The sequence below is a fragment of the Panicum virgatum genome, chromosome 2K (assembly GCF_016808335.1).
Source record: "Panicum virgatum strain AP13 chromosome 2K, P.virgatum_v5, whole genome shotgun sequence".
NCBI lineage: Eukaryota > Viridiplantae > Streptophyta > Magnoliopsida > Poales > Poaceae > Panicum > Panicum virgatum.
Genome location: NC_053137.1, coordinates 1,760,939 through 1,771,600, shown reverse-complemented (window position 1 = coordinate 1,771,600; position 10,662 = coordinate 1,760,939). Strand labels below are relative to the sequence as shown.

The window sequence follows — 10,662 nt, the reverse complement described above, 5'->3', positions numbered from 1 at the left end:
CAACCTCTTGTTGTCACAGTTAATAATGGAGGAGACAAATGACTTGGTAGCATGCACAATCCGTTTCGGAAAGGAGGAATTCCTTACCCTTTGTTCCATCTGCTCATCTTCTAGTATCCGCTGCTTGCATTTGTGCAGCGTATCGTCGCATTCTTGAGCAGCACGCTTCAGCTTCTGACGCCAATGCAACATGGATGTGTCGGTGATCTTCCACTTATCAGATGTCTCAAGAGCAGCCTCTAGCCTGATGTGTGCCATCTCTAGCCTCTCCAAGTTTCTGCTCGCTTCTGATTCCGCTCTCTCCTCATATTTCTGAACTAGAGTAGATATAACTTGGCTAACTGTCTTCTAGACAACTGCAGAACTGACAATCTCCTCCATTAGGATTCAAGCATCTGTAATCCCTTCTCTGCTCAGAAAATACAACATATATCAGTAATACCATGAGAGACTAGATATATGAACTTTGGATAATAAGCAAAGATTTAGCTTAGGGGCACCACACGAACATACACGTACCCTTTGATTATTTTTTTAGCATGGATGTTGAGGACAGCTATCCTGTGTATATAATCATACCACGAGAAAAGATGAGTGAGAACTTAAAGAGAAGAAAGTATTGTTACCTAGTTAACCATGAGTGAAGAAAGTATTGTTACCTAGTTAACCATGAGAGAAGAAAGTATTGTTACCTAGTTAACCATGAGAGAAGAAAGTATTGTACACAACAGGTCCAATAATGAGGGGTGTGGTGCAAGTTAATTAATTAGTCAAGAAGGTTTACCTAGTTAACCATGAGAGTGGACAAAATTGGAACTTTTGTGGTGAACGTTTGTTCGAAAAATCAAATGTAGGGGTGGACAAGGAACTTAAGAAAAGTCTTGGTCTTTGTATCAGATGAAGAAGGTACGGTGCGACCACTTTCAGACTACCCAGCAATTTCTTGTGGATGAAGCAAATACTAGTCATATATCAGAAACTAGCAGGGACAGTAATTTTCATGCCATGTGTTGGAGAAAAAAAAAATTCATGCCATGCCATCCGTGCTCACTATTCGTGACAGGGTCGATAGCACATCTGTACTACAAGAACCATTTATTCTGAGATGTGCATCCATGGACACAGAAACAGGCTGAGATGCATCGGAGATCCAAGAGAAACCAGGAGTTCGCCGGAGTCCGGCGAGGCAGCGCTGCTGACTTGACGAGGGGGCGCGGGGGAGAGCTCCGTTCCATTGACTACCGTCCGTATCGGGCCCATCCTGACTGTGGGATGTGCATCGGGCGGCCCTCGGCTGCCCATGGGGTGGACGGTAAACGAAATACTGTCCACCCCCTGGTTCCAGCGTGCGGAGGCAAAGCCGCTCGCCGGCGAGCCGAGAGCCTGCGAGCGAGGTCAGAAAGAGGACACTGCTCTGGAATAGCGCCGGCGTGCCACCCAGCCGTTGCCTACCCGGCACCAAGCAGGGCCGCCTCTGTCTGCCCCATTGCGTGCGCGCCTGCACGCAGGTGTCCGGCCGGCCACCATGGCGTACCGTCGCACGGCGTGTGTGCTCCGGGTAGCGCTCCGCCTGCGGGAACGCGGTGGCGCCCACGTCGGACGGAGTGCGGTGGCCGAGGGAGAAGTTGGCGGCGTGGTGGCGTTCGACGGGCTTGGCTGGCCATCGACGGTGGTTGTGCCTGCTGGTGTTAGTGCGACAGACCCGCCGAGTTAAAACATTTAATTAAGCGTAACCGCCATCATCTGAACGCATCAGGCGCATTAGCTTAATTAAGTGTAACTTGACAGGCTGCTTTCAACCCACAGGCCGATCGAAACACACCAGAAGTCCCGCACGACGGCGAGCGCAGGCGGTACCAGCATGATAAAATATTATAAAAATAGTAAATAATATAAAGGCTTTTACAAAACAGTTTTAAATTTAAAACTTACAAAAGAAAAGATAGCAACGCAAGAGAACCTAACTTACAGAGCATTTTTACTAGAGAATAGACAAAGCAACTAAATAAGTTGAGAACTACTGAGACGTGAAGACAAGGCGCCACATCGAGCCCACCGATGTGAAGCCTAGTTAGCTCCTATACCTGAAATAGGATAAACAACAAACCCTGAGCAATTAATACTCAGCAAGACTTACCCGACCCGTGGGTATAACTTAGCCCACATACCTAGACATGCAAGGCTTTTGGCTGGTGGTTTATTTTGCAGAAAAAGCGACTAAAGTAATTCCTTAATTTCAATATTTTAGCTCCAGGTTCTATATAAATTAACTATAATATAATATTTGCATAAATCAACTATAGCAAACATAGTGGTGCAATCAATTACGATTCAATGTGTTCATCATATATATATATATATATATATATATATATATATATATATATATATATATACTTATCATCACATCATGATACTACGATGTGACGCAGTGATCAAGGTGCTCATACCCGAGAGCGCCTGACGGCGAATCGATCCAATTTAACCTTGCAAGGTGGACCTAACCAACACGGCATGCGTATACCCCGTCAGACCACACGCACCAACCTTTCCCCTCCTCGCCTCGAACTACAGAACCGCCCCACCTGCATATAGTCAGCCGAGCCCTACGAGAGACCACCAAAAATAAACATATGCATCCCGATTCTCCACAGCCACTCGACTCGCCCTAAGGAGTGGGTAGAAGTTCTGTACTTTCGAAGCAAGGCAGTACTCGGCTTACCGGTTTCGACTACCTCCTACTCCCGGTATGCGGTGAGTACAATTCAAACATGATCAGCAGGGCCAACAACGGTACGGTCCTTAACCGACCCAGACGGGACTAAGACACCCAGGAACCCTATCATGCTGCCATACCTACATATCCTTATCATTCCCGTCCGGTCTCAATTCTCCATTCATTCCATATCGAATACACAACTCATGTACTGGAATATGAATATATCATATATCTCGCGAGTAACCGGAAATTACTCGACTTCTAATCATCCTATATCTCGGGAGTGACAAGAGAGCACTCGTCTTCACCGGGAACCATTAAGCATAGCACTTCTATCGTCCTACACATACTAGTATAATTCAAGGAAACCTAGGGATCATGCAACTAGGGTTCCAAACAATTCCTAAACCTAATGCACAAATAATAGAGACATATATATGTGTCATAATTTAAAATAATAGGATGTGCACCGGGGCTTGCCTGAGGGTAACACTAAGTCAGTGCTAATATTATTTCCGGCCTTGGGCCCTTCCGACCATTGGGCCGGGTCTTCACGAATTCCCTCTCAATCATACTTCACCGATCCTGAGCTTCACGATCCATCTGTAGCCGACGTTCTCACCACGTGTTCTATATGAATGCATATGAAATGCTAATTAATGCACATGCATATAAATAACGCGGATATAATTTTACAAACACGAAGCAACTATTGACCGAGAATAAGCACTACGATTCTCATATAATTACGACTGTCAGCCCTACTACTACCGGTCAGACCGGTATACCATACCGGTCAGACCGGTCCCTACACCAGTCAGACCGGCTGGTCAGACTATGATCAGCACAGGAGCCATGGCCAGATTTTCACGATCAATTTATGAAAGACAACTTTAGCTAAAGATTCTACAGGTATAGGCATAAAATGTTAACAAAATGTTAATTGACGCAATGCATAACTCTAATTACACCTAGGGAACCGTTAATTGATTAACAAATGTAACTACAAATTATAGAAATACAAACTTAGGAAACAAAGTGGCGAAGAACAGAGTCTAATATACCTAGACACCACCAACCTATTTTATAGAACCTTTATGGAGTTTTATTCGCTAGAGAATTATATTAGCCTCAACCTAGCAATAGGGTCTTAACTTTTAACACGAGTTGGCTAGATTTGCCATAAGTAAAATAACTCGCTAAAGTAGATCATAAGTACATTCTGGTGCTGTGCATGTCCGGATAATCCGGATATATGTCCGGATAATCCGGACATTGGGTTACTGACCATTATATAAGTACACGACCGGTCGGACCGGCCGAATCAACCGGTTAGACCGGTCACGGTCGACTGGCCGAGCCACAGCCTAGGTTTGTAAATCGAAAAGCTTCGAAACTCCTAATTATACTCAGACTATAAGTGAATTTAAAGAAAAGAACTATACTAGCACGTGAATAATTGAGTAACACACTAACGATGTTTCCTAGACCTGTAACTTTTGCAATGGACTACACATTCCTAAAATAAGCCACTGCCCTAGTTTCATAATTTTTAGACTAACATATTTGCCGAAACTAATTAAACAAGCCTAAAACACAACCTAAACTTTAATGGAGGCAAAAAGGTCATTTAACAGGAATTAACATTTTTCCCCTAGAGATTTAAATCTGCGCATTCAAACAAAACTAATTTTGTATTTTTAGGATTTTCCCTTGAATTATTATGCAAACTACAAGTTTCGTCAAACGAATAAAAGGGCAACCACCGGTCAGACCGGTTATTACAACCGGTCCGACCGGCCCTAGCTGAGCCATGGCACAGGGCCATAGCCGGCGGCACGGCGAGTGGCTTCCGCCGGCGGCGAGGTCGGCCAGCGGTGGCACGGGGCGGCGCGGCGTGCAGAGCGGCCGGGCAGAGCCAGCGCACGCCAGGGTTCACCTTACTGACGGTAAAGCGATTTTCGCCAACTAGCGGTATCGGTAAACCGGCGGTAAATCGCCGGAAACCGCTAGAAACCGTTCGAAATGACAATTCAAATTCAAAAAACCGGTAACCGTTGTTTACCGACTGGTAATCGATGTTTACCGACCGGTAACCGTCGTTTTTAACCGGTAAACACCGTATGACTTTGGAAAATTAAAAAATTTGGCAGCATTTCACCGTAATTTTGTAAATATCATTACTGATGGTATATATCAAACAATTATATAACATTTACACATACATAGAATAGAAGTTCATATCCATAAAAATAGAAATTCACATCCATAGTCCATATAGATCATCACAACAATAGTCCATGCAAATCATCACAACCATAGTCCTCACAAACCATCATCGTCAATATATATAATACATAGTAGTGGTTTCCGGTCCAAATGAACAAATGAACAAATAAAAATATATGTACATATTTGAAATATGAACACACATATATACATATAGCTAAAATGAATAAATTAACATCCAACTACCATGAACAAATGGATCCATATAGCTAATATGAACACATGTTTTTGAATATAGCTACACAACAAACATCTTAAAATCAATGTAAAATCAAGAAATACTCACAATGCAGTGGTTTCCGGTCCAAACGCGCCGATTTCCGCTCGGAAAACGCCGAATACCGCTCGGGATTAGAGGATACCGCTCGGGATTACCAGTCCGAAAGTTTTTTTATTTTTTTGAGTGCCCAAACAGTCAAATATTTGAACATGTTCTATATTAGAATGATGTATGTCATCTCTACTTTCCTACCATATTTTTTCCTTTTTTATTTCAAATATTTTTGAAAATTTTAAATTTGGGCGAAATTTTTCGAAATTTACCGCCGGTATGGGTTGCCGCCTAGTAGCGGTATCGGTAAAAATCGGCGGTAACCGGCGGTTACCGATCGGTAAGGAAAACACTGGCGCACGCAGCGGCGCAGCACAGGGGCAGGCGGAGGCGGCCCGCGACGAACAGCAGCACGGCGGCGGCGGCAACGCCATGAACAAGCGCGGAAACTCGCGGAATGCGTAAGAACGAGGAGAGCACGAGCACCAGCACCTCACCTAGGTTCGATTTGAGCCCTTGGATGAAAGAAACGGTGGCCGGACGATGGAGTTCGACGTTGGGGGTGAAGCTCGATGGCCATGGATGGCTGGCGGCCAGGGAATCCTCGTTTCCCGACCGTGCGGCGGCCGGAGCTCATGTCGGAGGGAGCTAGGGAGGTGAGGGAGCTTCGAGTGCGAGGGATTTGAAGATGGTGGAGTGGAGGCCGGGGATCTGGCCGGCGAATGCGGGCTGCGCGAGCTCGTTCGAGCCCTGCTCGAGGAAGAAGAAGATGAAGAAAGAGAAGCTGAGCGTGAGAGAGGAAGGGGAAAAATATCAGGCGGCCGATTCGGGTTAGGGGCGAGAGTGTTCGACGACGAGGATGGCCGGCACGTGGCCACGGCGCTCACTCGTCGGTGGCGACGCCCGACGCATGGCCGAGCCGAGCTACCGGTCTGACCGGCCGGTAATGCCGGTCGGACCGGTTCGGACCTGGGGTGTAACAGTTAGGTTGCTAGTTGGTGGGTGAGCTACTGAGCTGGGCCACCGCCGGCCATGTCCGTGTCATGACGAGGTGCGACGCGATGCAGAGCGCGGCGATGGTGGAGCTTCCGGGTCGGGCGGCATGGCGGTTCCTTGCTCTCCTGCTTCTGGGCGATGTGTAGGCCAAAAAACAGGGTATCAATCAATTACCAAATTACGGAAACTATCTGGTTGATACCCTGTCATAAGATCAAATTGTTTGCCTCTCTTTTGCATTCGTAGAAGCTGAACAAATTTAGAGATGGCGTGGCAGGTAACAAATTTCAGATGGCACACGCCCTGATCTGTCAGATTGTGCAATCGTAATAGTAAATCTGCTAATTAAATCAAGTTTTCAAAGCAAGAAAAAAAATCAAAAGCTGTTCAATTAAGCATGGATCATTCAGGCAGGTGTGATGTAAATGTCACTCTGAATATTTCCCTCAGGAAATGCAGAAAAAGAATATACTGCTGCTTACCCTCAGGAGATCTAGCTCGACGTTGGAATATCTAACTGGGTTCAGCTTCTGCAAACAGTCCACCAACCAGTTGAGCTCCATCCGACGTTATGTGATCTTTAACAGTGATCGCTGTTTGGCACTCCAACTTTGGTGGCCGCAAACGTTCTGAAAGTCTGAATGACACATGTTCGCAATCAACTGATCAGCAAGGCTTGGGGGCTCGCCGGAGTTCGGCGGGGCTGCGCCGCGGGATCTCAGCCTCGACGAGGGGGAGGGGGAAGATCCCCGTTCGCTTCCCTGCAATCCGACTCGAGTATATCCTAGCCGTCGGATGGGGATTGGACGGGTCTCAGCTGAATACCGTCCACCCCCAGGTCGTCACGTCCGGCGACAAAGCCACCCGCCGGCGAGGCCAGGAAGGACACTGCTCTGGGGTGAACGCTAAGAGTGACAGCGTGCGACCCGCCGTATCCTGCATCTGCAGCAAGCAAGGCAGCCTCTCTCTAACCCATTGCGCGCCCGCCGGTGGGCGGTGGCAGCCCGGCCGCCATGGCGTACTTTCGCAGGGTGCGCGTGCTCCGAGTGCTCCGCCATGGCCGTCGGGAAGCACGACCACATGCCGGAACGCTCAGACGTCCACGCCAGACGTGGCGCGGCGGCCGTGGGAGAAATTGGCGGCGCGATGACGTTTGACTGGCGCCGGGCGGCCGGCAGGCCATGGACGGTGGCTGCCTGCTGGTGTCAGGTTGTTTGGCAGGAGGGGAGGCGGCGACCTAGGCCATTGCCGGCTGTGTCCGCGATGTGATGAGGTGCGGCGCCATGCAGAGCGCGGCGACGGTGGGGGTGGCGCCGAACTGCCGCCGGAGTTTTAGGTTGGGCGGCGACGAGAAGAACACGATGCATCCAATCAGCCATACAAATAACGAATGTGCACGCGAGGCTCGGGAGAGCTTGCCGGAGGCCGGCGAGGCAGAGCCACAGGACGACCACTCGACGAGGGGGCGCCGGCGCCGGGAAGAGCCCTGTTGCCTGTTGGCTCCAGTGAAGTCTGAATCGGGTGTATAATGACCGTCCGCTCAGGATCGGACGGCCCTTGCTCGCCCAGGGGGTGGACGGTAAATGAAATACCGTCCGGGGCGGACGGTAATTGGGATGGCGCCGTCCGCCCCCTGGTGGCTGTGTTCAGCGGCAAGGCCGCCCGCCGGCGAGCGGAGAGCCGGCAAGCGAGGGCACGACGAGGACACCGCTAAAGAACAGAAGCTGAGAGCACCGGCGAGGCATCCGCTGCCGCCTGCGTCGGCACCAAGCGCCGCAGCCTCTGCCTGCTCCGTTGCGCGCGCGCCGTGCCGCTCGCCCGCTCTGCCGTGCGGCTTGCGCCCGGCGCGCCGCGCCTGCAGGTGTACTCCGGCCAGTGGCCATGGCGTGTGCTCGGAGTAATGTGCCGCAAGCGGGGAGCGGCTGCGTCCAAGACGGATGCAGCGCCGTGGTGGAGGGAGAAGTAGGCGGCCGAACGGAGCGTGGTGGCTGCGTTCAGGTGTCAGGCTGCTTGGAAGGAGGGTGAGGCTGGGGGCATGGAGCCTTCTTGCTTCCTTCCGTCATCAGATGGATAATTGTGCGCGCACATTGGTACAAACTGAACGAATCTACAGACTGCATGGTATGGTAGGCAACAAAAGTAACATCAAGCTGAAATAATTTCAGTTGGCAGTGGCACACGCCTTGATGGCTTCATCTGTCAGACTGTGCAATTTGTAATAGTAGATCTGCTAAATGGAATATTCGAAGTAAAATTAACGAAGCTGCTCAATTAGACATGGATCCTTCAGATATGATGTCACTCTGAATATTTCCCTCACGAAATGCAGAAAAAGAATACCCTATTGTTCCTCTGTTTTTTTTTCTTGCAGCAAGCGAAATTGGTGATTTCGAGAGGCTACTCTGTGAAATGTGGCACCGGAATCAGTTGTATTTTGATGTCACTGAGATACAAAAACCGGAGAACTTTCTGAATCATGTGGGTGCAGAAACTTGCATATGATCTTCCTGAAGACAGAAAGCGCCAAAGGATGCTAGCTCAGTTGGTTAGTCACTCCGGCGGCACCCCTCAGGTCCTGAGTTCGACTCCCCGTGGGAGCGAATTTCAGGCTGAGGGTAAAAAAATCCCCTCGCTGGCCCTGCGTGCCAAAGCACTGGTGGTGAGCCGGCCCCAGGTCGGCCTGAGGACCCTTACATGGCCCAGGCAGGTAGTCCCCAGGGGCTACGTCTCCCAGTGTCAGGGCAGGGCCGGGGTTCGGGGATTTTCTCGGTCGGGGAAGCCGAGTCTTCTCTTAGATAATACCGGTGGGGCGGTCTTTCCCCATCCGGCCGAGTTTTTTTTAAGACAGAAAGCCACCGATGTAATTGTCGACCAGAGACAAGTCCCTGAAGTAACTGAAAATAAACATGAGACATTCTGATATCCTCTTTAGTCGCTAATGGTACATAATATTTATAGAAGTTTTTATCACAAACCCCAACTCAATTTGCATTTATGGCGAAGCAAGACCATGTAGTAATACCCAGCATATCAAACACCAAGAATGACGTGTTACAAATCAAACACACATTAACAACCCTATCAAGAGCTATGTGTTACACAAGCATAAATTCCTAACTTAGAGCATACTGCACATTGGCTTTCCATTCCCCGATCAGTCCTAGGACCTGTAACTGCATTTGTTGAACTCTACTGACATGCTGGGTTTATCAGTGTCTGTCATCACTGCTGAATCCTTCTTCTGCTCGCATTTGATTCCTCTTTCTCCTCATATTTCTGAACCAGACCAGATAGAACTTGGCTAACTGTCTCATGGACAACAGCAGAACTGACAATCTCCGCCATTAGGATTCAAGCATATGTGCTAGCTGTCCCTTCCCTGCTCAGGAAATTCAACATGTAAAGTATACATAATACAGGAGAGACTATAGATATCAACTTCGGAGATCACAAGAAAAGTTTTATTTGCGATGTAAGAACCTACCTTTTAATTGAATCTCAAGAAGACTTTGAGAGTCACCGCTTTGTACGTGTTTAATACTCAACTGGTAAACATGCATTGAGTGTTGAAAAGTGGAACAGGTGCGTTCAAGTTGCATGGAAATTCAAATGGAGATTGGTGTGATAACTAGCAGACGGCTGCGAAAGAAAAAGTGAAATATGCATCTTGGAAATATTCCACTACCCTGCATTGGGCAGCTTGGAATATGCAGATAGAACGATACACAACTTGCAGCACCTAGTCAGTTAGGCACACTAATAAAGAGGGGTTAAATCACTCTTTAGTCCTTTCATGATAGATTCCCTGCAAAGGGTAGGCAAAGGAAGTTTTGTTAAACAAAATACAGTTCTTATTCTTACTTGATGCCGTGTAATTTGGTTCACCAGCCTTCTGATCTTCTCTTCATCATTGAATCTGAATGGTACTGTTGGTCATTGGTCAAAGGTGTCCCCAGAGTAGAACATAATAAGATGGCAGTAGCAGAGACCAAGAATTCAGTGACATCGTCCAAGTCTCCCAATGGAAAAAGTTGCAGTCAGCTGGTCAGTAACAGTGCAGTGGTGTGGACAATAATTAAAGTTGCTGAGGCGTGCTAAGCTGCCAAACCTGAGCTTTCCACACGTAATGGTAATCCTATGCGCTAATTGAAGTTGTTAAGCTTCATCTTCTCTTTTTTTCAGCTCCACAAGCTGCTCGAGTAACAGATCTTGGTAGATGATGGAAGCACAACAATCGTGAGGAAAGTATATATATCAGAAAACAGATTACACCATACAACGCTCTTACAAGACATGGACAAGTACTGAAGTACAAGATGCAATGCACATACACGGTCACAGACATTAGACATACACATATGTGGAAATGATCAGCTATATTTTTCAC

General features: G+C 48.0%; 1 long non-coding RNA gene across 1 annotated transcript; it reads right to left on the bottom strand.

Moving 5' to 3' along the window:
• Positions 1-9,286: 9,286 nt before the first annotated feature.
• LOC120695825 lies at positions 9,287-10,426 on the bottom strand. Its single transcript, XR_005683909.1, has 2 exons — positions 9,760-10,426; positions 9,287-9,654 (listed from the first exon to the last, which is right to left on the bottom strand). It is a non-coding gene; the product is annotated as an uncharacterized LOC120695825 (long non-coding RNA).
• Positions 10,427-10,662: the final 236 nt, after the last annotated feature.